Below are 26,838 nucleotides of genomic sequence, written 5' to 3'. Positions count from 1 at the left end.
AAACACAACACACACCGTGAAAATATAGATTTATTACATACATACATACAAACACATACTTACCTGCTCCTAGATGTTCACATCCCCTTCTCAACGTAAAGTATCCAATGGTTCTACCAGAAAAAAAGATCCAATACTCACCTTTTGTCTTACGATGTTCTCCGCAGTATTCCAAAGAGGGCCCAGGAAACACTGTAACAAGACGCTACAGCATATTGTTACAGTATCACTAATGACAGCTCCGGGCTTGAGCTATAATTAGTGCTGGGGCACCAGCCAATCAGCGGCAGCTTCAATTAGTGGTGGCTCATTGGCTGGGACCCACGTGGAGAAACCACTCATTGGCTAAGCCCACATGGGTCCCAGCCAATGAGCCACCACTAATGGAAGCCTCCGCTGATTGGCTGGCGCCCCAGCACTAAATATAGCTCAAGCCCGGAGCTGTGATTAGCGATACTGTAACAATATGCTGTAGCGTCTTGGTACAGTGTCTCCGGGGCCCTCTTTGGATTACTGCGGAGAACATCGTGGGACAAAAGGTGAGTCTTGGATTTTTTTTTCAGGTAGAACCATTGGATACATTACGTTGAAAAGGGGTTGGCTAGAGATGTGCGCCAACTCCCATGTTTTGGTTTTGGATCTGCACTGGTTTTGGATCTGGATTGGTTTTGCCAAAACCTCACCTCCGTGTTTTGTTTTTGTGTTTTGGTTTGGGATCTGGATTTTTTCTTAAAAAATCATAAAAACAGCTAAAATCACATAAAATGGGCCTGTTTTTGTTCCTACAGTATAATTAAACTCAATAACATTTATTTCCAGTAATTTCCAATCAATTTTGACCACCTCACAATATTATTTGCTTCATCTACTTAAGGCCTAAAGGTTGCATACAGCTAGCTGGCTGACTAAGCTAAGTGACACAGTGGGCGGCACTAACATGTGGCAGTTCAGTTTCTAATTTCCAACACGGATACAGTGTGTTATACAGTGTGGGTTGGATACACCAATAGTGCACTTACTGTGACAGCAGTGTCGGCAGAGCAGGGTTGCTGACGGTGTCCTCAGTACATGGAATGGCAGTGCTGCGGTGCTGGCAGTGACCTCAGTGAAGGGTACCAGTGATGTCGGTAATGCGGGGGTGCCAGCGGTGTCTTTAGTACAGGTTTGCTGGCTGTGTCGGCAGTGTGGGGGTTCAGCGGTGTCTTAGTGCAGGTTTGCTGGCTGTGTCGGCAGTGCGGAGGTGCCAGCGGTGTCTTAGTGCAGGTTTGCTGCCTGTGTCGGCAGTGTGGGGGTGCCAGCGGTGTCTTTAGTGCAGGTTTGCTGGCTGTGTCGGCAGTGCGGGGGTGCCAGTGGTGTCTTCGTGCAGGTTTGCTGACTGTGTCGGCAGTGTGGGGGTGCCAGCAATGTCTTTATTGCAGGTTTGCTGGCTGTGTCGGCAGTGCCGGGGTGCCATCGGTGTCCTCATTGCAGATTTTGCTGACTGTGTCTGCAGTGCAGGGGTGTTCTCAGTGTAGGGTACCAGTGGTGTCGGCAGAGCGGGGTTGCCAGCGGTGTCCTCATTGCAGGTTTGCTGACCGTGTCGGCAGTGCAGGAGTGTTCTCAATGCAGGGTGCCGGTGGTGTTGGCAGATCAGGGGTGCCAGCAGTGTCCTCAGTGCAGATTTGCTGACTGTGTCTGCAGTGCAGCGGTGCCGGTGGTGTCCTCAGTGTGGGAGTGTCGGCAGCAGTGGCGTAACTAGGGCAGGGCGAGCAGGGTGCGTGCCCTGGGTGCCCTGGGACTGGCGGCATGGGGGTGCGCCGCCGGCCACGGTCCGGCCCGCCCTAGTCAGCCACCAGTGTAGCGCCGACCGCAGTGAGTGCGGTCAGCGCTACACATTTACATAGGACCGGCGCTAGGTTTCCAGTGCCGGTCCTGTGCTGCACACCTGAGCCCGTTCCCTCCCCCTGAGCGCATGCCCAATAGCGCCCAAGAGGCGGGCTCAGGCTGTGCATAACACACGCATCGCCGCCAGCGCTGGCGGCGATGCGTGTGTTAAACAGCAGCCAATGAGAGTCAGATAGACTCTCATTGACTGCTGCAGCACCCACTGCAAGAGCCGGACTTCCGTCCGGCTCCTGCAGTGGGTAATGGGACTGACGTCATGACGTCTCTCCCATTATGCTGAGCGCGCCAGCCCGGGAGGACTGGCGGGCGGCGGCGGCGGGAGCGGTGTTGCGGTCCGGAACAGCAGCGTGGATTCAGGTAAGTATGTTTTTATATTTTTTAAAAAAAAAAACTGTCAGCACTACTGGGGACACAATGGGGGAGGGGGGTGGCTACTACTGGGGGGACCTCTACTGGGGTGGGGGCACAATGGGAGGGGGGTGGCTACTACTGGGGCCACCATTATTGGGAGGACCTCTACTGGGGGGGCTATTACTGGGGGCACTTAATCAGGAGGGAGACCCTCAACTGGGGACCACTACTTGGGGGGGGGACTACTACTGGGGGCAATAACAGGAAGGACCACTACAGGGACCACTGGATAGGGGGGGTCACTACTGGGGGCACTGCATGGGAGGGGGGGGACTACTGCTGGGGGCACTATATAAGGGGCTTACTGCTAGGGGCACTGCGGGGACCACTACAGGGGGCACTAGATAGGGGGGGATCACTACTGGGTGCCTGCATAAGGGGGACCACTACTGGGAAAACTGCATGGGGGGGACTACTGCTGGGGGCACTATATAAAGGGCATTGCATGGGGGGACTACTGCTGGGGGCACTATATAAAGGGCACTGCAAAGGGGGGGAGAGACTACTACTGGGGGCACTATATAAAGGGCACTGCATAAGGGGATACCACTACTTGGCGCACTGCATTGTGGGGACTGCTACTGGGGGCACTGCATAAGGGGGAACACTACATAGGGCACTGCATTTGGGGGGACCACTACTGGGGGCACTGAGTAAGGGGAACTAATTGGGGTTAAGGTGCATATGGATAGGAATGTTCAGCGTGAAAATAAAGGGGTGTGTCATGTAGACACGCCCCATTTTTAAGTGACCACGCCCATTTATTTTCTGCGCACATATCGGGTTGTTGGGGGGGAGCTCCCTTTTCAAATTTGCCCTGGGCTCCAAATACCCTAGTTACGCCACTGGTCGGCAGTGTCGGGGTCGCTGATTGTGTACTCATTACGGTGGGCAGCAGTGCAGGAGTGTCAGCAGCGGTGGTGTCGGCAGCGGGGGATGCTGCCAGTGGGGGTGCCGGCGGTGTTGGCAGCGGGGGGGTGCCGGCGGTGTCAGGCGGTGGGGGATGCGGGCACCATCTTCTTTTCCTCCTTTGTGCTGTTTTCAATGGGCTTAATGCTGATTGGCTGAGACAGATGGCTCTCTTAGCCAATCAGAGTTAAGCCCGCTTAAAACAAAACCTCGCAAATCGACAGAGGTGTCGCGAGGTTTTGCCTCGTGTCAGGGATCCAGGGCAGGCAGGGAGATCCGAGCTGTGCTCGGATTGCCCCAGATCCCTGCAATTCGAGTGGGTTCGGATTGCTGAGATCCGAACTCGCTCATCTCTAGTCAGTGCACATCTCTATCCAAAACCAAAACACTTGAGGGTGGTTTGCAAAACCCAATCCAGATCCAAATCCTTGAAGGAGATACAGATCCAAAACCAAAACATGGGGGTCAGAGCACATCCCTACTTCAAACCTGTACACATACAGTATATTTACAACAAATAGAGATGGAGCAGGATTAGTTTAGAACCTCTAACCAGCGAGTGAACACGATTAGTCCTGTATGTGTGTCCTTTTCAATTCCAGGGCACCAGATTGCACCAAATAACTCATCAAATCGTGCTCGCTCCTTATGAACGGCATAGCGAGCCTTGGTCATCCTTCCACTTTCTTGACAGTTTGTAAGACCTATTTATATGATAATTTTTGTACATTGCCCTTTAATGAACAATTGTTCAAAGAAACACATCTCGTTTCCAAGGGGAAAAATATGTTTGTTGGTTGATTATTTTTAAATTTCCTGATGCGGAATCAGCTGAATAGAAAAGCAAAGTCATTAGCATCATGCGGAGAGGAGGAAGAGTGATGATTCTATTGTGTACTGCCTACGAGTCTAAATGCCACAACGATTTGCTTTATAATACTGGGCTGAAGAAAAAAAAAAAATTTTTATTCAAACCTATGACAGAGACACCTGTCACGGAAGCTTCAAAGAGTTTTTAAGCAAAGCATGGCCGCTCCTGATTTGCTTAATGAAGGAACATATCGTGTGCTGTAGGTTCAATGGCTCATAATCAACTTCCTTGACAGTCAAAACAAGACTGGTCCGTGCAGCGCAAGCCTTGGTAAGAGGTGTTGGTGCATTGCTCCAGACACTGTGAATGATGCAGCACATACAGCTGCGTACTTGCTGACTCATCACATAATAATAGGCACCTGCAGCTTCTTATCTGGAAAGCTCTAGTCTGCTGCTGATCAATGTTACACTGGGTGTATAGTGCTTGGCTATGATGTGACAGTGAGTACACGTACGAGGGGAGGTGACGTCTAGGGCGCATTCTTATCTACCTGGCAGTATAGAGCATTTTGGAAAATATGGCTATAAGGCTGACAACCTTGCATGATGTGTCTGACAACCTTGTCTCTCATGTCAGCCTCTAACACAGTGGCCTCCACATCAGCTTCAGTCTCGAAACTGGGAGATAGTAAACTCACACTCAATAGGCTAACCTGTGCAGTCTCACTACTCTCTTATACCTCTTTTCCACCAAAAACCCAGGTCCGACCTGGGTTTTTGGACATGGTTCCAACCCTGGTCAGACCCAGGTCAGACCCATTTACACTGCACCTTTGATCTGGGTTACTCCTAGGTCAGCCCTGTTCACACTGAACGCAGTTCTGCCCTGCTAAACCTGTGAGGTCATAAAAAGTGGGAGGTGAATGCTCCACAACCACCAATCAGCTCATTTTAGGCATGACCAAGGTCGGATAACCCGGGTTGCACCGTTTACACTGCACCATTACCTGGGTCCATCCTGGGTCCAACCCTGGTAGCTACCTGGGTTGGATTGCAGGGACACTTGACCCAGGTTATTTTTCAGGGACTCTTTTACACTGAGCTGCGACCCGGGTAGACCCAGCAAAAACCCAGGTTTTTGCTCTGGTGTAAAAGGGGTATTAGAGTGAACACCCACAGGGCTTGTCTCTCTCTCCGGTCAGCTCTGCATCAGAGATAGTAAAAATGGTTTCACAGTTGTTCACAATCCAGTTAAAAAGGTCGAAAATGTATGAAACTGTAGCTGAAAGATTGGAGCTAAACTTGACACAATATTGACTAATGACAAACGGGCTCAAACACATTAAAGTTTGCTTGTGATTAAATCACTACATTGTGTAGTATTTTTCATATTTTTCTCCTGCGAACTGCGCATTCAAACACTGCCCAAGTTAAGAAAATTCATTGGACATTAAGAGCGATGCATCCTGCTACCCTTCGCATGAACGGAAGAGCTGATGTCGGCGGCGGGAGCTGGGATTCAGTGTTTTTTTTATTTATTTTATATTGTGTGTTTCTATTGGGGCGGGGTAGGCACTACCGGGGACACTACAAGGGGGAGAGCACTACTCTGGGCACTACAAGGGGGGGACTACTACTGGGGGGCACTACAGTGGGGGGGAATACTATTGGGGCACTACAAGGGGGGGGGCTACTACTGGGGCACTACAAGGGGGGGGGACTACTACTGGGGGCACTACAAGGGGGAGACCACTACTGGGGGCACTACAAGGAGGATTACTACTGGGGGCACTACAAGGGGGCTACTACTTGGGGCACTACAAGGGGGGATTACTACTGGGGGCACTACAAGGGGGAGAGCACTGCTGGGGGCACTACAAGGAGGATTACTACTGGGGGCACAACAAGGGGGGCTACTACTGGGTGCACTACAAGGGGGAACTACTACTGTGGGCACTACAAGGGGTGGACTACTACTGGGGGCACTACAAGGGGGGGGACTACTACTGGGGGCACTACAAGGGGGAGAGCACTACTGGGGGCACTACAAGGGGGATTACTACTGGGGGCACAACAAGGGGAGACTACTACTGTGGGCACTACAAGGGGGGGACTACTACTGGGTGCACTACAAGGGGGGACTACTACTGGGGGCACTACAAGGGGGGATTACTACGGGGTGCTCTACAAGGGGGGGACTACTACTGGGGACACTACAAGGGGGGACTACTACTGGGGGCACTACAAGGGGGGGACTACTACTGGGGGCACTACAAGGGGGGGACCATTACTGGGGGCACTAAAAGGGGGGGACCATTACTGGGGCACTAAAAGGGGGGGAAACTACTACTGGGGGCACTGCATAGGGAGTACCACTACTGGGGGCACTATATAACGGGCTTAGAAGTACCACTACTGGGGGCACAAGGGGCACTGCACAGGGGGGACCACTACTGGGGGCACTGTATAAGGGGCATTGCATAGGGGGATCACTACTGGGGGCACTACTGGAGGCCTGAATAATGGGGTACTCTCCTGGGGCACAAGGGACACTGCATATGGGCACCACTACAGGGGGCTGACCCATATCTTTATTTTAACTTTACATTAATTCCATATGGACCTGCCTCCTCCCTGGACCAGTTGAGGGGGGGGGGGTGTAGCACGCACGGGCTCCGGGCACCCTGGCTACCTGCTACTCCTCTGCCAGGGCCACCTGCATGCATTTGCCCCCCAGGCTAAAAGTTGCCAGCCAGCCCCTGGACCCGGGTGTGGTAAGAGGTAGACAATAAAAAGGTAGACAGTGTCTAGATAGACACCAGATGTTAGACAGTCAATAGGTCGACTGGTACAAAAGGTTGAAACAAAAATGGGCGACGCATGTTTTTTTTTCTAACCCTAATCTTCACCCTAACCTTCCCTACTGGTACCTAACCATAACCATAGGGGTAACTGTAGGTGCTTGGCCCTAACCGTCCCTTCTAGTGCCTGACTCTAACCGTCCCTTCTAGTGCCTAACCCTCCCACCTGGTGCCTAACCCTAACCATCGGGGTAAGTGCCTAACCCTAACTCTAACCCTAAAATAACAAAAAAAAAACTAAACATGTGTCGACCATTTTTGTGTCGACCTTTGACCATGTAGACCATTTGTAGCTGTCGACTTTCTTACATGCCGACCGTTTGTGTGTCGACATTTTGTCCCTGTCGACCTATTGCCTGTTTAACAGCTGGGGGTACTGTATATTTACTAAAGTGAGAGTTTTTAGAAGTGGAGATGTTGCCCATAGCAACCAATTAGATTCTTCTTAACATTTAACTAGCACCTTCTAGAAGATAATAGCTAGAATCTGATTGGTTGTTATGGGCAACATCTCCACTTCTAAAAACTCTCACTTTAGTAAATTTACCCCCTGGTGTCTATCTAGACATTGTCTACCTTTTTACTGTCTATCTATAGTCTGGAACCTCCAAGTCCCGAAATGTATCATATTCGGGGTTTGGTGTATATGAGAAATGAGGTCAAACCAGTATTTTTGGGGTTTCACCGCATTTCTCCTTTTGCTACATATCGCCCAGCAGACTGAGCAAGCAGAAAATAACTATTTATTCTTTATTTAAATGTATTTTAACTGTGAGCTGCGAGAGGAAACTTCAGCTTCTCGGTAATACAGCACAGTCCAAAGCGAGGCGCAAGGGGCAGATCTGGGGCATTGAGAGGGTGAACATACACCTCTCGCCTCTATGATCCATAGCCCATGCCTGGGGCAGGGGTCTGTGCCAGCCATGCCCCCCAAACCCATGATGTCATGACATCACGTGAAGGGGGCAGGGCTGCCAGCACTCGGAAGCAGAGCACTGCCCGGAGCATGCTTAGGGATCCCTTGGACACTGTGGTCGGCTCTGCAGTAGCGCTACTGGCTGGTGGATGCTGTTCCGGGCACCCTGCAAACCAAATGCTGCTGCTGTAGGGGAGAGACTATGCCACCCAAAGGAGCCTGCACCTTGGATGACGGCAGCGCTCACACACGCTGGGTTACTGCCCTGTCATAGCCCCATAAATACACTATGATGATAATTAGAGATGAGCGGGTTTGGATCTCAGAGATCCGAACCCACCCGAATTTCAGGGATCCGGGGCGATCCGAGCGTAGCTCGGATCTCCCTGCCTGCCCCCGATCCCTGACCCGAGGCAAAACCTTGCAACCCCTCTGTCAAGTCGCGAGGTTTTGTTTTGACTGGGCTTAACGCTGATTGGCTGAGAGAGCTGTCTGTCACGGCTCTCAGCCAATCAGCGTTAAGCCCATTGAAAATAGCACAAAGGATAAAAAGAAGATGGTGCCTGCCATCCCCCGCCGCCTGATACCGCCGGCACCTCCCGCTGCTGACACCGCCGGCCCCCCCACTGGCAGCATCCCCTGCTGCCGACACCACCGTTGCCGACACTAATGCACTGCCGCCCAATGTACTGAGGACAACGTTAGCGACCCCCACACTGCCGACACTGCTGACACTCCCACACTGAGGACACCACCAGCAGCCCTGCACTGCCGACACAGTCAGCAAACCTGCAATGAGGACACCACTGGCACCCCCGCTCTGCCGTCACCGCCGGTACCCTTCACTGAGAACACTGTCATCACTGCCATTCCATGTACTGAGGACACCGCTGGCACCCCCACACTGTCGACACTGCCAGCAATCCTGCACTATAGACACCGCTGGCACCCTCTGCCTGCTGACACAGCCAGCAAACCTGCACTAAGACACCGCTGGCACCCCCGCACTGCTGACACAGCCAGCAAACCTGCACTAAGACACCGCTGGCACCCCCGCACTGATGACATCACCGGTACCCTTCACTGAGGACACTGCCAGCACCACAGCACTGCCATTCCATGTACTGAGGACACCGTCAGCAACCCCGCTCTGCCGACACTGCTATCACAGTATGTGCACTATTGGTGTATCCAACCCACACTGTATAACACACTGTATCCGTGTTGGAAATTAGAAACTGAACTGCCACATGTTAGTGCTGCCCACTGTGTCACTTAGCTTAGTCAGCCAGCTAGCTGGATGCAACCTTTTGGCCTTAACTAGATAAAGCAAATAATACTGTGAAGTGGTCAAAAGTGATTGGAAATTAATGGAAATAAATGTTATTGAGGTTAGTTATACTGTAGGAACAAAAACAGGCCCATTTTATGTGATTTTAGCTGTTGTTATGATTTTTTAAGAAAAAATCCAGATCCAAAACCAAAACACGAAAACAAAACACGGAGGTGAGATTTTGTCAAAACCAATCCAGATCCAAAACCAGCGGAGATCCAAAACCAAAACACGGGGGTCGGCGCACATCTCCGCCCCACCCTACTGATTGTCTGGCCCGTCCTCACTCATCCGGCCCTTACAAAAATGCATGGGACTGCACAGCACAGCAGTGTGCCCCGGGGAAGGGGGGACCCTGAGAGAGGGGGACCCAGGGCACTGTGCCCCAGTTCCCCCCCACCCCCTTAATCTGACTGTTTGTGCCTCCAGCCCCTAGAACCTCATATAGTTATGCTGGGCGGCCAACCATGGCACAAGGATGTGGCTTCATGGTTACTTGCTGCAGTGGCCCCTGAAATAGCATCCGGTTCTGGTTCCCTCCAACACTGCTCACACAGTTTATAGGGTTGCCGGAGAGGACCAGGATGGGGAGGCTGTTTTATGTAGTGGTGCCAGGAAGAATGGGGGAGGGGTGGGCCACCTTAGTAATCCCAGGATGTTGAAATGCAATAAGTTAGGTCGCTACCTTCCATGTGAAAGTTACATGTATAAATTATTCACCATTGGGTGGTACAAAGGGGCCCTTACGAACGTGTGGTTATGCCCTTAACAACGAGAACTCCTTCATTAACAGTGCAGGTTAAAATACATTATAATCAAAATATATTGAGTCGGGATCAGCAGAAAACACATATTTTCCGCAAATAAAAATAAATATAAAAGTTACATATTTGTTTGTTTTAGAGGAAAACCTAAAATGCATAGTGATAATTCCCTCTAAACAGAACGTATTACTTGTAGAGATAATATATCTACTGTCACAATTGCAAAACAACACATGGAGAAAACTTCCTGGTGCTCATTAGTCTCAAAGAATGAGAATAGTCCCCTCTGGCGCCTGGAATGGGCTTCGGGAGACTCCTGTATGTGAACGCTGCTCCTTTAGCAGTTGTCTCAGCTTTTCCACTTCTGTGCATTATGCAAATGAGGCGAAGACGGAGTTTCAGTAAATTGAGTTTTTACAGTCTGTTCTATAAAACGTAACATTAACAATACAGTTATTGTCTCACATGTATTGGGCTGTAAAGATCTGTGGTGTATTCAGAGTGACAAGGTGTATATAATGTATATTACTGCAGCAACTCTGTATATTTTTTAGCTCATTTACAGGATGATGTGATTCATTTCTATATATTCAAATTTAACAAAATATATATTTATCGGATAAGTGTAGTTTTCTTCTCATGACGTAATTTTTTTCTTGTTTTTTTATTTTTATTATTATATTATTATTATTATTATTATTATTATTATTATTATTATTATGTTATGATACTATTATTATTATATTATTATTATTATTATTATTATTATTATGTTATGATACTATTATTATTATTATTATTATTATTATTATATTATTATTATTATTATTATTATTATTATTATTATTATTATTATTATTATTATTATTATTATGTTATGATACCATTATTATTATATTATTATTATTATTATTATTATTATTATTATTATTATTATTATTATTATTATTATTATGTTATGATACTATTATTATTATTATCATTATGAGATGAGCACTAATACTGGACTGAAGTGATGAAGAAATTGGTATAGCGCTCTAATAAGGATGTGGAGTAAAGTTTTTGTTTTTCTATGAATAAAAGGTACCGGTACTCAGAACAAAGGTACTGGTACTCACCTAAAGTTACAAGACTTATAGGGGCCCATTGTTTAGTTCACTGCTTTAATTATAATTTCTCATTGCTGCATAGAGCAGCAGTAAGAAATTAATTCAGTATCGAATTCAAAAAATTTCTCTTCCCGGGACCAGAGCTAAAATAAGAGCCTGTCCCGGATAAGAATGAGAAGTAAATGAAAGACTGCGCCAGCACCGTAACAGGGTTCAAATGCGCCATGTGCCGGCTTGCCCCCTGAGCACCTGACCTCATGATGTTGCGTGCGTGATGTCATTGCTTCATAGGCTACTTACCGGCCCCTGAACGCCGGCATCCTGTCTGCCGGTAAATCATACTGATTCCCTTTGAAATAGTTAAATAGCAAAAGAGAATTACAATGTAGGTTTTGTTCTTTATTAACTTCTGTTGCTCAGACAGGATATACTGTACTGTACATCTGACAAGTTTAGGTTCTCTAGATATATCGTTGAACTGCAACTCCCAGCATGCGCTTGGGACTTGTGGTACCACACCAGTTGGAACACAACTTTGTTTTGATAAGTTATGTCCAGCAAATATGAATTTCAAACTGCACCTCCACACTACAGAGAACTTTGTGACTGTGGTTAAGGTAAAGTGTGGAGGTATCGTGAGTTACTGGGCCTGTGGTGCCTATTTTCTATCTTCCCTCCAACTCCTGCCAAGAGATGGTTAAACCTCTGCCCCCAGCTCTTGGAACGCCCCCCAGAGAATCAATTTGCACCAAATATTTTCTGTTTGTAGATGAATTGGAATTGGTGCTCTGTTTCTGCACACGCCCTGGCACATGTGAGGTCCTGATGTCGCCCAAGAACTGTGGGACAGGGAGATGGGAGTGTCGGGTGACTTTACATGTAGCATTGTGCCTCCCAAGGCATCCTATGATCTGTAAGAAGGTACCATGCAGGCAGCAAAAATGCTCCCCCCTTTGGCCTAGAACCCTGGGCAGCAGCACCAGTCAAACGCACTTCGTCACAGCAGTGTTTGTATGCACGTTGGTGGCCTAATCCATTCTTTCAAAAGACACTCCAAACATATCTCTTCAGACAGGGAAAACTACTGCCATATCTGTTGCTTCATGTGCTGCCCGGTAAAAAACGGAATCCCATCTGCATAATTCCGCTGCATTGTACAGTATATCTACCCATTACTGTTCCCAGGCTGAAGGCGACTTTTATCAGCCATCGAGTTCTGATTTTGCTTCCCAAATCTATCCAGTATTGAGTCCACACTGTGGGGCTCATTCAGAGTTGGCGTACTATTTACACAAGACGAGGCGCCATTATCATAATTTTTTGCATACAAACAGGCAGCGACGTTACGAATAGCGTACAACTCTGGGGCAGGCTCATAGTTCTTTTCATATTGATGATGATGATGACGACCTCAGCATGTGCTACCTGGGTACTTCTGATTGGCTAATCATGTCAACCCCCAGCTGTTAGTACTTCATTCATTGGCGCTGCAGCTCTACCGTACAAAGTTGTGGCCATCTATTCTAATGACATGGCTGACATTTATATTTCGTCTACGGCAAAAAGGAAAATTTACGTCGCATTTTTGAAGGTCAAAACAACAGATGTGTTCATTTCATTTAACTTAATTTCATTTCATTTGCACTAGTGGTTCCTTATAATTACCGTACATGCACCTTCTAACTCTTCCTTGCAAATAGGACGGGTGTGGATTGAAAAATAGACTGTAAAAAGGTCGACAATGTCTTGATAGACACCAGATGTGAGACAGTCAATAGGTCAACAGGGACAAAAGGTCGACCGGGACTAAAGATGAACACACTAAATGATGACATGTAAGAAGGTTGACAGGGTCAAAAGGTAGACACAAAATGGTCGACACATTTTTTTTTTTTATAACCCTAATCTTCACCCTAACCCTCTCCTTGGTGCCTAACACTAACCGTTGGGGTAGGTGCCTGAACCTAACCGTCCCTTCCAGTGCCTAACCCTCTGGTCAGTGCATAACCCTAGAACTTAACCCTAAAAAACAACATAAAAAGGGTCGATCACTTGAACCCGTCAAACTTCTTACATGTGTGTTGTCCCTGTCAACCTATTGATTGTCTAACATCTGATGTCTGTCTAGACATTGTTGACATTGCCGTGGGTGTTCCTATAGACAGTAGTCTGGCTGATACAGAAGTTAAACACATTAACATAAATAATACATAAAAGTTAAATACATTAAATTATAACATGCATATACAGTAAATAAATAGCATGTATTATTTAGTATTGTAAGTTTTATTTTACAACTCATTTAAATGAGCTTTTAAAAATGTAAATGCATACAGTAATCAAAACTCAGGATAACCCACTAGATGACAGATGCCCCTAGGCATATTAATGGCCGCCCCCATTACATAGTAGAGATGTGTGGTTCGGTTATTCTGAAATATGAACACATCCAAACATTGGGTTCCAAGTCGAATTGAGTCCAAGTACAAAATTACTTTGGGGTCCCGAGTAGAGCAGAGTCCCAGCTTAGGTCTGCTGTCAGTTCAGATTTATAAACCAAACTCAGGGGAACTCTCCCTCACTGTAACTGCAACCCAGGGCAGGAGAGGCCTCTGATAACTGAGCAGGCACCTGCCAGGCCCACCTGCTGATTTGCTTGTCCCCAGGTCAAGGTGCATGATGATTGGCAGTAGCATATTTATGTGTAAGGGGCACTACTAGGGGCACTGCATAATGTACACTACTACAGAGGGCATTGCATAAGGAGTGCTTCTACAGGGGATATTGCATAAGGGGCACTACTACAGTGGGCATTGCACGAGGGGCACTACTACTACTAGGGGCATTGCATGATGGGCAGTACTACTAGAGACATTGCATAAGGGGCACTACTACTGGGGACATTGTATAAGGTGCATATGGAATGGAAAGGAAAGTTCCTAGAGTGACAAGAAATGGTGGTGTATCATGTTGACATATCCCTTTTTTCAGTGGCCAAGCCCCTTATGGCACATAGTTGGGTGGGCTCCATTTTTCATCCAAATACCCTTATAAAGTGCCCCAGTAGTGCCACTTATACAGTGCCTCCATACAGTGCCCCCAGTAATGCCCCTTATACAGTGCCCCCAGTAGTGCCCCTTATACAGTGCCCCCAGTAGTGCCCCTTATAGAGTGCCCTTTATACAGTGACCCCATACACTACCGAATCCTTGTTCTTGCGCCCACTGCCATCCGCTCCTCCGGTCCCTCTCGGCACTATAAGAGAGATGTTATGACAACTCTCCCTTCACCCACTGTGGGAGCCAGAAGGCAGAACTCATAAGTGATTTCCAGCCCAGCGTCAGTCCTGATGCAGCAGCCAATAAGAGTATGTCTGACTCTTATTGGCTGCAGTGCTAAAACAAACACATCGCTGCCGCCAGCGGTGTGTTTGTTTTAGTGTGTAGTGTCGTGGACCACGCTGCCCTCAACTGCATTAGGCGGTGATCCAAAGCTGGGCAATGACAAAGACTTTGTCCTTATCTTAACAGAGCATTAGAAGCACTTTCTCGGAGCAGCTGGTCTGGCTGACTGGAGACAGAAGGTGGGGGCAGGCTGGCTGCAGACAAAAGGGGGTCTGGCTGGCTGAAGACAGAATGTGGGGGCAGGCTGGCTGGAGACAAAAGGGGGTCTGGCTGGCTGGAGACAGAAGGTGGGGTGCTAGCTGGAGACATAAGGGGGGTCTGACTGGATACAGAAGGGGGTGCTAGCTGTAGACATAAGGGGGGCTGGCTGGAGACAGAAGTTGGGGCTGGCTTGCTGGAGACAGAAGGAGGGGGCTTGCTGGAGACAGAAGGTGGGGTGCTAGCTGGAGAAATAAGGGGGGCTGATTGGAGACAGAAGGTGGGGTGCTAGCTGGAGAAATAAGGGGGGCTGATTGGAGACAGAAGGTGGGGTACTAGCTGGAGACATAAGGGTGGCTGGCTGGAGACAGACGGGGGGCTGGCTGGCTGGAGACAGAAGAGGCTGCTTGCTGGAAACAGAAGAGGGGGCTGGCTGGAGACAGAAGGGGGACTGGCTGGAGACAGAAGGGGAGGCTGGATGGCTGGAGACAGAAGGTGGGTGCTAGCTGGAGACATAAGGGGGGGCTGGCTGGAGACAGAAGGGGGGGCTGGCTGACTGGGGACACAGAAGTAGCAATGTGCTTTTTTCTGTGGGGAGCAAAGTTATTTCTTCTGTGGGGGAGCAATGTTATTTATCTCTTTGGGTGAGCAATGTTATTTCTTCTGTGGGGGAGCAATGTTATTTATCTCTGTGGGGGAGCAATGTTATTTCTTCTGTGGGGGAGCAATGTTATTTATCTCTGTGGGTGAGCAATGTTATTTATCTCTGTGGGGAAGCAATGTTATTTCTTCTGTGGTGGAGCAATGTTATTTATCTCTGTGGGGGAGCAATGTTATTTCTTCTGTGGTGGAGCAATGTTATTTATCTCTGTGGGGGAGCAATGTTATTTCTTCTATTGGGTAGCAATGTGGAGTTTTTCTTGTGGTGGGGACGACTGATGGTATGCCTTGGAAATTTGAATAGGTTTTGCTGTTCCTAAACCTATGGCTATGTTAATGTTATTTATTAATAAGGTAGTCTTTTCATTTGAGGCCACGCTCCTTATTGAGAGACCACACCCCTCATTGTGAGGCCACACCCCCTAATTTCCTCATCCCCACTGGAATCCACCATTACAGAAGTCTCTGGGCCTGATTCAGAGCCGCTCGCTGCTGGTGAGCGCTCACTCGCGCTCACTCTGAATCAGGGCGGGGATTTTAATTTTTTTTTTTCAGGCTGCTCGCTAAGCTGTGGGTGATCACCCACAGCTTTTGCGAGCAGCCTGGAAATGGTCGCGATTATCGCGACCATCGGGCTTGCGTGGAGACCCTGTGGTAGGGTCTCAGCTCTTGCAAGCCCGAGTGTACTTCCTGCTCTAATAGACCTGATTCAGACCCGGTTGCGAGCGCTGTGGGCTTGCGATCGGGTCTGAATCTGGCCCTCTGTAGTTTGCTGTTTTTGGCGGCAATGGTCTTCCGCATAGAATTTGTAGTTCATTTTCTGAACATCAGTTGTTCGACGTTTTTATGAAGTAGCCTCCTATTCTGATAAGGCTCCCGGCTGTGTTAAACAATCTTTACGTGTACAAACTGGAGGGTGGATAGCTTAAGTAGACCAAAGCTAGTTTGTACAAGGGTCTCCAAATTGCCTTTTTTCCTCCCAGTAATCAAAAGGACTGTGTGACATGCTAATTGGTACATTGTCATTAAAATAATCCTCCACCATTCTACTGAAGCTTAGGGGTATATTTACCAAAGTTCGATTTTATTCAGTGTAAAATCAATGAAAATTGATGAAAATCGATTAACGTTGATGTTGTGTTTCTGTGGCTAATTCACACATTTATTAATACTTAAATAACAAAATCAAAAATAGTCTGTTAGTAAATGTGTGATTTAGCTAGAGAAACACAACATTGATGTTAATCGATTTTCATGGATTTTAAAACAATCAACATCGATTAAAATAGACCTTTAGTAAATATACCCCTTAGTGAGTCATGGTAGAGGTGTCAATGTTGGCAATTTTGCACTTTTCGGCAGTAAATTTTCCTTTTATTATTAGGTGGTTTTCTTTAACATTGTGAAATATTGTTCAGATTTCAGGTGCTCTTTCCTAAACTTTATTTCCCATGGATCACCTTTAGTAGATGTTGAAGTACTACCATGACTGCTGGCAACAGTCGCAGCTCTAGTGCTGGGTTGATGCTCCCACTCTTCTGTTGATCGATCATATTGACTCACAGCATCCCCAGTAATGGTGGCACTCTAATGATGTTATATTTTTTTAACACACAACAGTTTTATTTAAAAATAAAAATAAATTAACAGTGCTTGAACACACAACACACTGCCTCACAGTGCTCCTAGTATTGGTGGCACACTATGATGTTATATTTTTTTAACACAAGTTTAATGTTAATTACTTTTTAAAAATGTATTAACAAACAGAGCCTGATTCAGACCCGGTCGCAAGCGCTGAGTGCTCACAACTGGGTCGATGGTGGCCCACAGCGCATGCGCACGACGGAGCCGGCTCCGTCGTGCGCATGCTCGAGACCTGGCTAGCCACGGGCAATCCGTCACTCTGGGTCTCGGAACCAAAGGGGGCAAGCTGTCGATGTTGAGTGACAGATCGCCCCGTTTGGTGGGCGGGCCAGGGGGTGGCTGCCCAAATGGAGGCGTTCCCGAGGGAATGCTTGCTATTTGGGGGCGGTCCCACTGACATCACGAGTGATGTCAGTGGAGAGCTTCCGGCTTTGTTAGAGCCGAAAGCTCTCTGGGGCTTGCGATAAACGAGACCCTACTACAAGGGTCTTGTCGCAAGCCCGATGGTCGCGATGGTCTTGCCCATCGCGTCCATCATCATGGCCACCCACAGCTATGTGAGCGGCCAGGAGGCCACTCCTAAAAAAACCAGCGCCCGCCCTGTGAGCGACTCTGAATCAGGCCCACAATACACTCCCTCGAAGTGCTCCTACAGAGTTTTTTTTTTTAATTACACGTTGACTCTCTAAGTTAAACACAGTGCACATTTTTTATAAATTACAAAGTGCTCCTGTAGGCAGTGTCCTGTGTGAAATGGCGCCTGATCGGGAGGAAGGGACTTTAATATGCAATTAAAGACAGACTAAGACTGCAAAAGGGGTGGGGCCTCACCTCAAAATAGGCATGGCCTGGCCTCACGGGGGCCTGGCCTGACGGCACTCCCCTTTTTTCAGTATCTTGGCTGAGCAAAGCAGCGGCAGGCGGAGCTGTTCGGCCAAGATTTGATGCCAGACTAGCCCATCTGGCCATCAGCTCTTCTGGCATTTGCTAGATGGGCAGACCAGCCCTGAATGCAATCCAGGGGCGTTTCTAGAGAGGAGGGGGCCTGTGTGCTGTCTCCAACACGGGCTCCCTCCTCTCCAAATTCCACAGACCATGCGTCAGATTTTGTTCTGCGGCGCTAAAAATCGGAGCGCATGCGCAGTGTGACTGGGACGCATGTGCAGAATTAGAACATCAGCCAATTGCGTGCGGCATCGATACTGCACTCCACTCAGAATCAGGCCCAATTTCTCCTTATATGTTTAAAAAAAAAAAAAAAAAACTTCTATATTCTTTTTAGTCAATGCTGAAACATCCAAATATTTGTCCACTAAATAAAATTGAATTACAGATGCGAAATACTGTAACAAACACACACACAAAATTAAAAAAAATTAATACTAATTAGGGGTGAGCGGGTTCGGATCCCCCCCGATCCGAGGCCGATCCGAGTCAGGCTCGACTTTTCCCGCCTGACTCGGATCTGAAATCGAGGCAAAACGTCATCATCCCGCCTTCTGGGTCTCGCGGGTTTTGGATCCTATATAAGGTACCCGCGTTGGCGCCATTTTCTCACTCGGCTGTGGACAGTGAAGAGGGAGGGTGGGAGTTAGGGCTCGCTGGGCTGTGTAGTATAGTGTAGTGCAGAGTAGTGTTGTGCTGTGCTGTGCTGTGCTGTGCTGCTGTTGTCCATAGGGGCTGTGTCCACTACTTCAAAGTCCATAGGGGCTGGCTGGACTGTGTTGTGAATTGTGTGCGCAGTAGCCGCACGTGCATCAACAAAGTAGTGCCAAGCGTGCGCCTGTGACATAAGTAAAGGGCCGGCTGGCTTGACCGTTAAAGGGTGCTGTAACCCCCAAAGTACACTCCAAACCAAATAAAAAAATATTTTCTGTGTTTGTGAATTGTGTGCGCAGTAGCCGCACGTGCATCAACAAAGTAGTGCCAAGCGTGCGCCTGTGTCATAAGTAAAGAGCCGGCTGGCTTGACCGTTAAAGGGTGCAGTAACCCCCAAGGTACACTCCAAACCAAATAACAAAATATTTTCTGTGTTTGTGAATTGTGTGCGCAGTAGCCGCACGTGCATCAACAAAGTAGTGCCAAGCGTGCGCCTGTGTCATAAGTAAAGGGCCGGCTGGCTTGACCATTAAAGGGTGCTGTAACCCCAAAGTACACTCCAAACCAAATAACAAAATATTTTCTGTGTTTGTGAATTGTGTGCGCAGTAGCCGCACGTGCATTAACAAAGTAGTGCCAAGCGTGTGCCTGTGTCATAAGGGCCGGCTGGCTTGACCGTTAAAGGGTGCTGTAACCCCCAAAGTACACTCCAAACCAAATAACAAAATATTTTCTGTGTTTGTGAATTGTGTGCGCAGTAGCCGCACGTGCATCAACAAAGTAGTGCCAAACGTGCGCCTGTGTCATAAGTAAAGGGCCAGCTGGCTTGACCGTTAAAGGGTGCTGTAACCCCCAAAGTACACTCCAAACCAAATAACAAAATATTTTCTGTGACAAAGTTCAGGAAAATGACCTTGAAAAAAACATTTAAATCATCTGAAGAGAAACGTAAACTTGCCAATATGCCATTTACGACACGGAGTTGCAAGGAAAGGCTAAAGTCGATCCCTATGTTCATGACTATTGGTTCAGCTTCACATGACGATGGAAGCCCTCCTCCCACTAAAAAAATCAAAAGAGTTAAGCTGGCAAAAGCACAGCGAAGAACTGTGCTTTCTAAGAAGATATCACAAATCCCCAAGGACAGTCCAAGTGTGGTGGTGGTTGCGATGCCTGACCTTCCCAGCACTGGACGGGAAGAGGTGGCTCTTTCCACCATTTGCACGCCCCCTGCAAGTGCTGAAAGAAGCACCCACAGTCTACTTGCTGATATGCAAATTGAAGATGTCACTGTTGAAGTACAACAGGATGAGGATACTGTTGTAGCTGGCAATGAGGAGGAAGTTGACGAGGAGGATTCTGATAGTGATGTGGTTTGTTTAAATCAGGCTCCGGGGGAGACAGTTGTTGTCCGTGGGATGAAAAAGCCCATCAGGGTCATGCCTGGGCAGAAGACCAAACATTCCACCTCTTTGGTCTGGCAATATATCTATCCAAATCCGGACAACAACTGTCTTGCCATATGTACCATATGTAAAGGTGGAATAAGTAGGGGTAGGGACGTTAACCACCTAGGAACATCCTCCCTTATACGGCACCTGCAGCGTGTTCATAATAAGTTACTGTCAAGTTCAGAAACTTTGGCTAAGACCGTAAGCAGTCCAGGGACACCTAAATCCCGTTGTCCTGTTGTATCCAAGCGCCTGCAAACCACACAGTCAACTCCCTCCTCGTCAATTTCCTCCTTAGTCAGGATCGGAAGTAGTCCTGCAGGCCATGTCACTGGCATGACTGACTCTAATATCCGGGATTCCTCCGGAGGATCCTGCATTGCTATGCCTACTGCTGCCACTGCTGCTGTTGCTGCTGCTGGGAGTCGTTCATCATCCCAGAGAGGAAGTAGGAACACCACTACTTTTACTAAACAATTGACCCTCCAACAGTCCTTAGCGAGGAGGATGAAGTACGACAGCAGTCATCCTGAAGCAAAATGTATAACTGAGGCCTTGACTGCTATGTTGGTGTTAGACGTGCGTCCGGTATCCGCCATTAGTGCAGTGGGATTTTGACAATTGATGGACGTAGTGTGTCCCCGGTTCCAAATCCCGTCTAGATTCCACTTCACTAGGCAGGCGATACCGAGACTGTACAGAAACGTCAGAAAAAGTGTCCTCAGTGTCCTGAAAAATGCCGTTGTACCCAATGTCCACTTAACCACGGACATGTGGACAAGAGGAATAGGGCAGACTAAGGACTATGTGACAGCCCACTCGGTAGATGTATCACCTTACGCAGCAACAGCAGCAGCGTCACCAGTAGCAGCATCTCAGAAACGCCAGCTCGTTCCAAGGCAGGCTACGCTGTGTATCACCAGTTTCAGTAAGAGGCACACCGCCGACAACCTCTTAGAGAAACTGAGGGAAATCATCGCCCAGTGGCTTACCCCACTTAGACTCTCCTGGGGATTTGTGATATCTGACAACGCCACCAATATTGTGCGGGCATTACATCTGGGCAAATTCCAGCACGTCCCATGTTTTGCTCACACAATAAACTTGGTGGTGCAGAATTTTCTGAAAAGCGACAGGGGCGTGCAGGAGACGCTTTGGGTGGCCTGAAAAATTTCTGGCCACTTTCGCCATTCAGCGACTGCGTGCCGAAGACTGGACCGCCAGCAAACACTCTTGAACCTGCCCCGCCATCACCTGAAGCAAGAGGTTGTGACGCGGTGGAACTCAACCCTCTATATGCTTCAGAGGATGGAGGAGCAGCAAAAGGCCATACAAGCCTATACATCCACCTATGACATAGGCAAAGGAGGGGGTATGCACCTGACTCAAGCGCAGTGGAGAATGATTTCCGTGTTGTGCAAGGTTCTCCAGCCCTTCGAACTTGCCACACGTGAAGTCAGTTCAGATACTGCCAGCTTGAGTCAGGTCATTCCCCTCATCAGGCTTTTGCAGAAGCAGCTGGAGAAAGTGAAGGAGGAGCTAAGACGGAGCGATTCCGCTCGGCTTGTGGGACTTGTGGATGAAGCCCTTCATTCGCTTTGCCAGGATTCCAGGGTGGTCAATCTGTTGAAATCAGACCACTACATTTTGGCCACCGTGCTCGATCCTAGGTTTAAAGCCTATGTGGTGTCTCTCTTTCCAGCCGACACAAGGTGCAAAGACCTGTTGGTGAACACACTGTCAGCTGAAGCGGAACGTGACTTGTCAACAGCTCCTTCTTCATTTTCTCCCGCAACTGGGGCTGCCAGGAAAAAACTTAGCTATCCTAAGCAACCCGCTGGCGGTGATGCAGGGCAGGCAGGACCAAGTTTGGACATCTGGTCCGGACTGAAGGACCTGGAAACAATTTCTGACATGTCTACTGTCACTACATATGATACTGTCACCATTGACAGAATGGTGGAGGATTACATCGGTGACAGCATCCAAGTAGGTATGTCAGACAGTCCGTACCTGTACTGGCAGGAAAAAGAGGCAATTTGGAGGCCCCTGTACAAACTGGCTCTATTTTACCTGAGTTGCCCCCCCTCCAGTGTGTACTCCGAAAGAGTGTTTAGTGCAGCCGGGAACCTAGTCAGCGAAAGGCGTAGGAGGTTGCTTCCACAAAATGTGGAGAAGATGATGTTCATCAAAATGAATTATCAACTCTTCCAGGGAGACCAGCCTCCAGAACGTACAGAGGGACCTGTGGTGGTGGATTCCAGTGGGGACGAGTTAATACTCTGTGAGGATGAGGATGTACACAACACTGAAGAGGGTGAGGAATCGGTGGATGAGGAGGATGAGGACGACATCTTGCCTCCGTAGAGCCAGTTTGTGCCAGATTAATTGCCAGCTTGTTTTGTGGGGGCCCAAACGAACCAATCATTTCAGCCACAGTCGTGTGGCAGACCCTGGCGCTGAAATGATTGCTTTGTTAAAGTGTGCATGTCCTGTTTATACAACATAAGGGTGGGTGGGAGGGCCCAAGGACAATCCCATCTTGCACCTCTTTTTTTTCTTTGCATTATGTACAGTTTGGGGCCTAGTTTTTCAAACTGCCATCCTGTCTGCCACTGCAGTGTCACTCCTAGATGGGTCACGTGTTTGTGCCACCCACTCGTGTCGCTTAGCATAGTCATCCAGCTACCTCGGTGCAACCTTTTGGACATAAAAACACTATTGTGAGGTGTTCAGAATAGACTGGAAATGAGTGGAAATTAAGGTTTTTGAGGTTAATAATAACATAGGAGCAGAAAAATCAACACAATCTGTGATTTTAGCTGTTTTTATGCTTTTTTAAAAAAAAATACAGATCCAAATCACAAAACCCAGAACCCAAAACACGGAAGGGTGGTTTTGGCAAAACCAATCCAGATCCAAAACACGAAGAAAGATCCAGATCCAAAACCAAAACACAAAACACGAAAAGTGGCCGGTGCACACCCCTAATAATAATATTTCTGGTCGGTATTCAGGCAGCAGATGAGAACACAATGTATTATAAAACTCTTCCAACTTATCAAGTGGGAAAAAAAATGAAAGTTGCTTATTACAAGGTGCTGGTCAGGTTGTTTAATGTCAAGGATTCCATCTGTCGGCAGAAACTGCGAGAGCGCATATTGTTATGTAGCTGCATTTCCATCCATCAGGTACTGCATGACGGGAGTTTCAGGAGATCTTCTAATAAGCTCAATGTTTCCAGATCTGTCAATGGAGCTGACTGGAGACGTTCAATGACAAACACTTATACAGCGCACCTTCTAGCTGTGCCTTGTAGTCAGATGGATTGCATCAATCAACCTTTCAGGCAGGGAAATATTAATGGATTAGAATAGACATCTCACCCACATGCTCCTTCAGATGTGATGGGGAGAGAAACATCGTCATACAAGGGATATTTATTTGTCCTATCTCCCGCTGACAATTCCCGGAGACATTAATGTCTTTATGGCTCGGCTTTTTATTTGGCACGTTCTCTTCTGCAGAACCAGGTTAGATAAATGTCACTTTTCACTAGAGTTTATCTTCCTCTATCTCTTTTTCTCTCAGATAATTCCTGGCAAAATAAATGTCCCTATGCAGTGCGCTTAATCTTCCCTGCTCCTGCGTGACAATCATTTTGTGGAGCAAATGTCCGTGTAAAGCTGAGTTTATGTCCCTTGTCTCCAACTTTACATTTTTTTTTTCTAAGTTCCCTCCGCCGCGGTGTTAATGGGAAACAAAAGTTTCAATGAAACAAAATGTGCATTTAGGGCCTGATTCAGAGCCACTCGTAAGCGGCAGCTCGTTCTCTCCGAGCGATGTTTGCCCAACTGCGCATGCGTACGGATCGTTATACGCATGCGCGAACCAGTCAGTGCGGACGAAATTCATGTGCTCGCAAAATAGCGAATGCCTGCTATTTTGAGTGACAGAATGAGGCGTATGTGGGTGGTAACACGGGAAGGTGCTTGAAAACGGGGAGTGGAGATCCGATCGCAGGCGTGCTTAAAGGTCAAAACGGGCATTTTAAGAGAGTGCATAATTAATCCAGCAGCGTCATTGACCACGTCACTGGGTAATTTTTAACTTAGAACTGCTCGCAAAATAGTGGTTGAAAAAACCAACCACTAGAATAGCGATCAGTTCATACGCTGTTCGATGTACTCGATTAATCTAATAAATAGCGGACATGACGTAGGATGCGAGCGGCCAGGGGGCGTATTTTTCAAATTTACGTTCGCATGTTTTGCTCGCTCGTTCAGACTTAGAGGCGTGAACAGACCGCAAAGTGCGAACGGTTCATTTGAATAGCCACCCCTTTTTAGAAAACGAACGACCGCAAATAGCGAGCGGCTCTGAATGAGGGCCTTAATGCAATACAGTTTCAGTAAAAAAGTTTCAGACACAGGGCCTGATTCAGACCAGCTCGCAAGTGCTATGCGCTCACAAGCGGACCGACGGCCGGGCAGGAAATCACTCGCTCCGGGGCTCGCAGCAAAATGGGACGGCTGTCGATGTTGATCGACAGCTCGTCCTGTTTTGTAGGCGGGTCGGGGGGGGTGGCTGGACAAACGGAGGCATTCCTGAAGGACCGCCTGCCGTTTGTGGGCGGCCCTACTGACACCGCCAGTGATGTCAGTAGTGAGCTTCCAGCTCTATTAGAGCCGAAGCTCACTGGGGCTTGTGGCAGACGAGACCCTACCACAAGGGTCTCGTCGCAAGCCCGATGGTCGTGATGGTTGCGACCTTCGCGACCATCACCTGGCCGCTCGCAAAAGCTGTGGGTAGTCACCCACAGCTTAGCGAGCGGCCAGGAGGCCGTTTTTTTTTTAAAAAGCGACACCCCCCTGATTCAGAGATCGAGCGCTCGCTTTATGCGAGCGGCTCTGAATCAGGTCCGCATTTTGAAATTAATGTTGTGGTGGGTTCAACATTTCTTTGGGTAACACTTTGAATGTATCTGACAGATCCAGTGGGCATATCTATAACGGGTGCAGGGTCCGCCTGTTTCTTCAAAACTTACCTCTCTGTCATTCTGCGTTGGCCGTAGCAGTGCTGTAAAAATGACAGGAAAAATGGTGGTCATTTTCCTGGCATTTTGCAAGTTCGCAGTAAGTAAATCGCCCGGGAAAATGGCTGTCGCACCATTTCCACGGGGATCTGCGCAGTAGACTCTTGCACAGTGCTTGTGGCATATTTGCTAAAGTGAGGGTTTTTAGAAGTGGAGATGTTGCCCATAGCAACCAATCAGATTCTACTTAACATTTATCTAGCACCTTCTAGAAGATAATAGCTAGAATCGTGTTGGTTGCTAAGGGTAACATTTACACTTCTAAAAACCTGCACATTAGTAAATTTACCTCTAGAGCAGGGGTCTTCAACCTTGGCCCTCCAGTTGCTGTGGGACTACACATCCCAGCATGCGCTGCCATAGTTTTAGCATGCTGTTATATCAAAAAGGTGGCAGTGCATGCTGGGATGTGTAGTTCCACAGCAGCTGGAGGGCCAGGGTTGAAGACCCCTGCCCGAGAGTCTACTAGTGCCCAGTCTCTACTCCTGCTGGGTAGAGAGGAGGGGCCTCTGGACGGAGACTGCACAAGGCCCCCCTACTTCACAGGATAAATCCTTGAATGATCCATTTTTGTGACTATGGGGTTTGTTTACTAAGCAGTGTTAGGAGACAGAGTGAAAAGTGCTAAGAAAGTGATAAGGTGCCAGCCAATCAGCTCCCAACTGTCATCTCACAGGCTGTGGGCCTGATTCAGAGCCGTTCGTAAGCGGCCGCTCGTTCTTTGCACATCTGCGCATCCATATGGGTCGTAATCGCATGCTCCAACCAGTCATTGCGGTCGGAGATCGTGCGCTCGCAAAACAGCGAGGGCCTGCTAATTTGAGTGACAGAATGAGGCGTTTGTGGGTGGTAACAGGGGAAGGTGCTTGAAAACGGGGAGTGGAGATCCGAACGCAGGCGTGCCAAACGGTCAAAACGGGCGTGTAATGGGTGTGCATAATTAACAAAGCAGCGTCATCGACCACATCACTTGGTTGTCTTTAAGCCTTAACTGCTCGCAGTGATTGCGGGAAGTAAAACCTACCACAAGCACTGCGAGCAGTTCAGATGCCTTTCGATGTACTCGATTAATCTAATAAATAGTGGAGATGACGTATGATATGAACAACCAGGGGGCATCTTTACAAAATAGCGAGCGCATGTTTCGTTCGCTCGCTCAGACATAGAGGTGTCAACAGACCGCAAAGAGTGAGCGCTCAATTTAAATAGCCGGCCCCTTTTTCTGAACGACTGTTGGCAAATAGCGTCCGGCTCTGAATCAGGCCCTGTGTTTGAAAAATGACAGTTGGGAGCTGATTGGCTGGCACCTTATCACTTTCTTATCACTCTGTCTCCTAACACTGCTTAGTAAATAGACCCCTAAAGCTAGGTACACGCTATGCTATGTTGGGACTGATCAGCCGATTTTTGGCAGCTTAGAATGTGCGTGCACAGTGCTGCGACACTCGGAGATGTGAGAGTCTGGTCAAAGTCCCTTGAACCAGTAGTGGTTACTGGAGCGCTGTGGAAGCTAGCAGGGTCATAGCATGTTGCTCTTCATGTGGGCCTGGTGAAATGGAATCGGGAGGTATGGTGGAAGAGCCGAGGTATAAGCTGTATCAGGGTTGCCGACATTTAACTCTCTCCTTCCGGGAGGGAGCTGTCGGGCAATCACAGGGGAAAGTCTCACGGCAAAAAAGGGGCGTGTCGCGTGAGGAAGGGGGGCGTGTCAGGAGGATGACACGCTATTGGGGGCGGGGCATGGGGCGTGACAGCACGATTGCGTCATCATAGCCCCGCCCCCT

The sequence above is a fragment of the Taudactylus pleione genome, unplaced genomic scaffold (assembly GCF_031769625.1).
Source record: "Taudactylus pleione unplaced genomic scaffold, aTauple2 ptg000586l, whole genome shotgun sequence".
Lineage (NCBI taxonomy): Eukaryota > Metazoa > Chordata > Amphibia > Anura > Myobatrachidae > Taudactylus > Taudactylus pleione.
Note: the sequence above shows the minus strand (reverse complement) of the source record.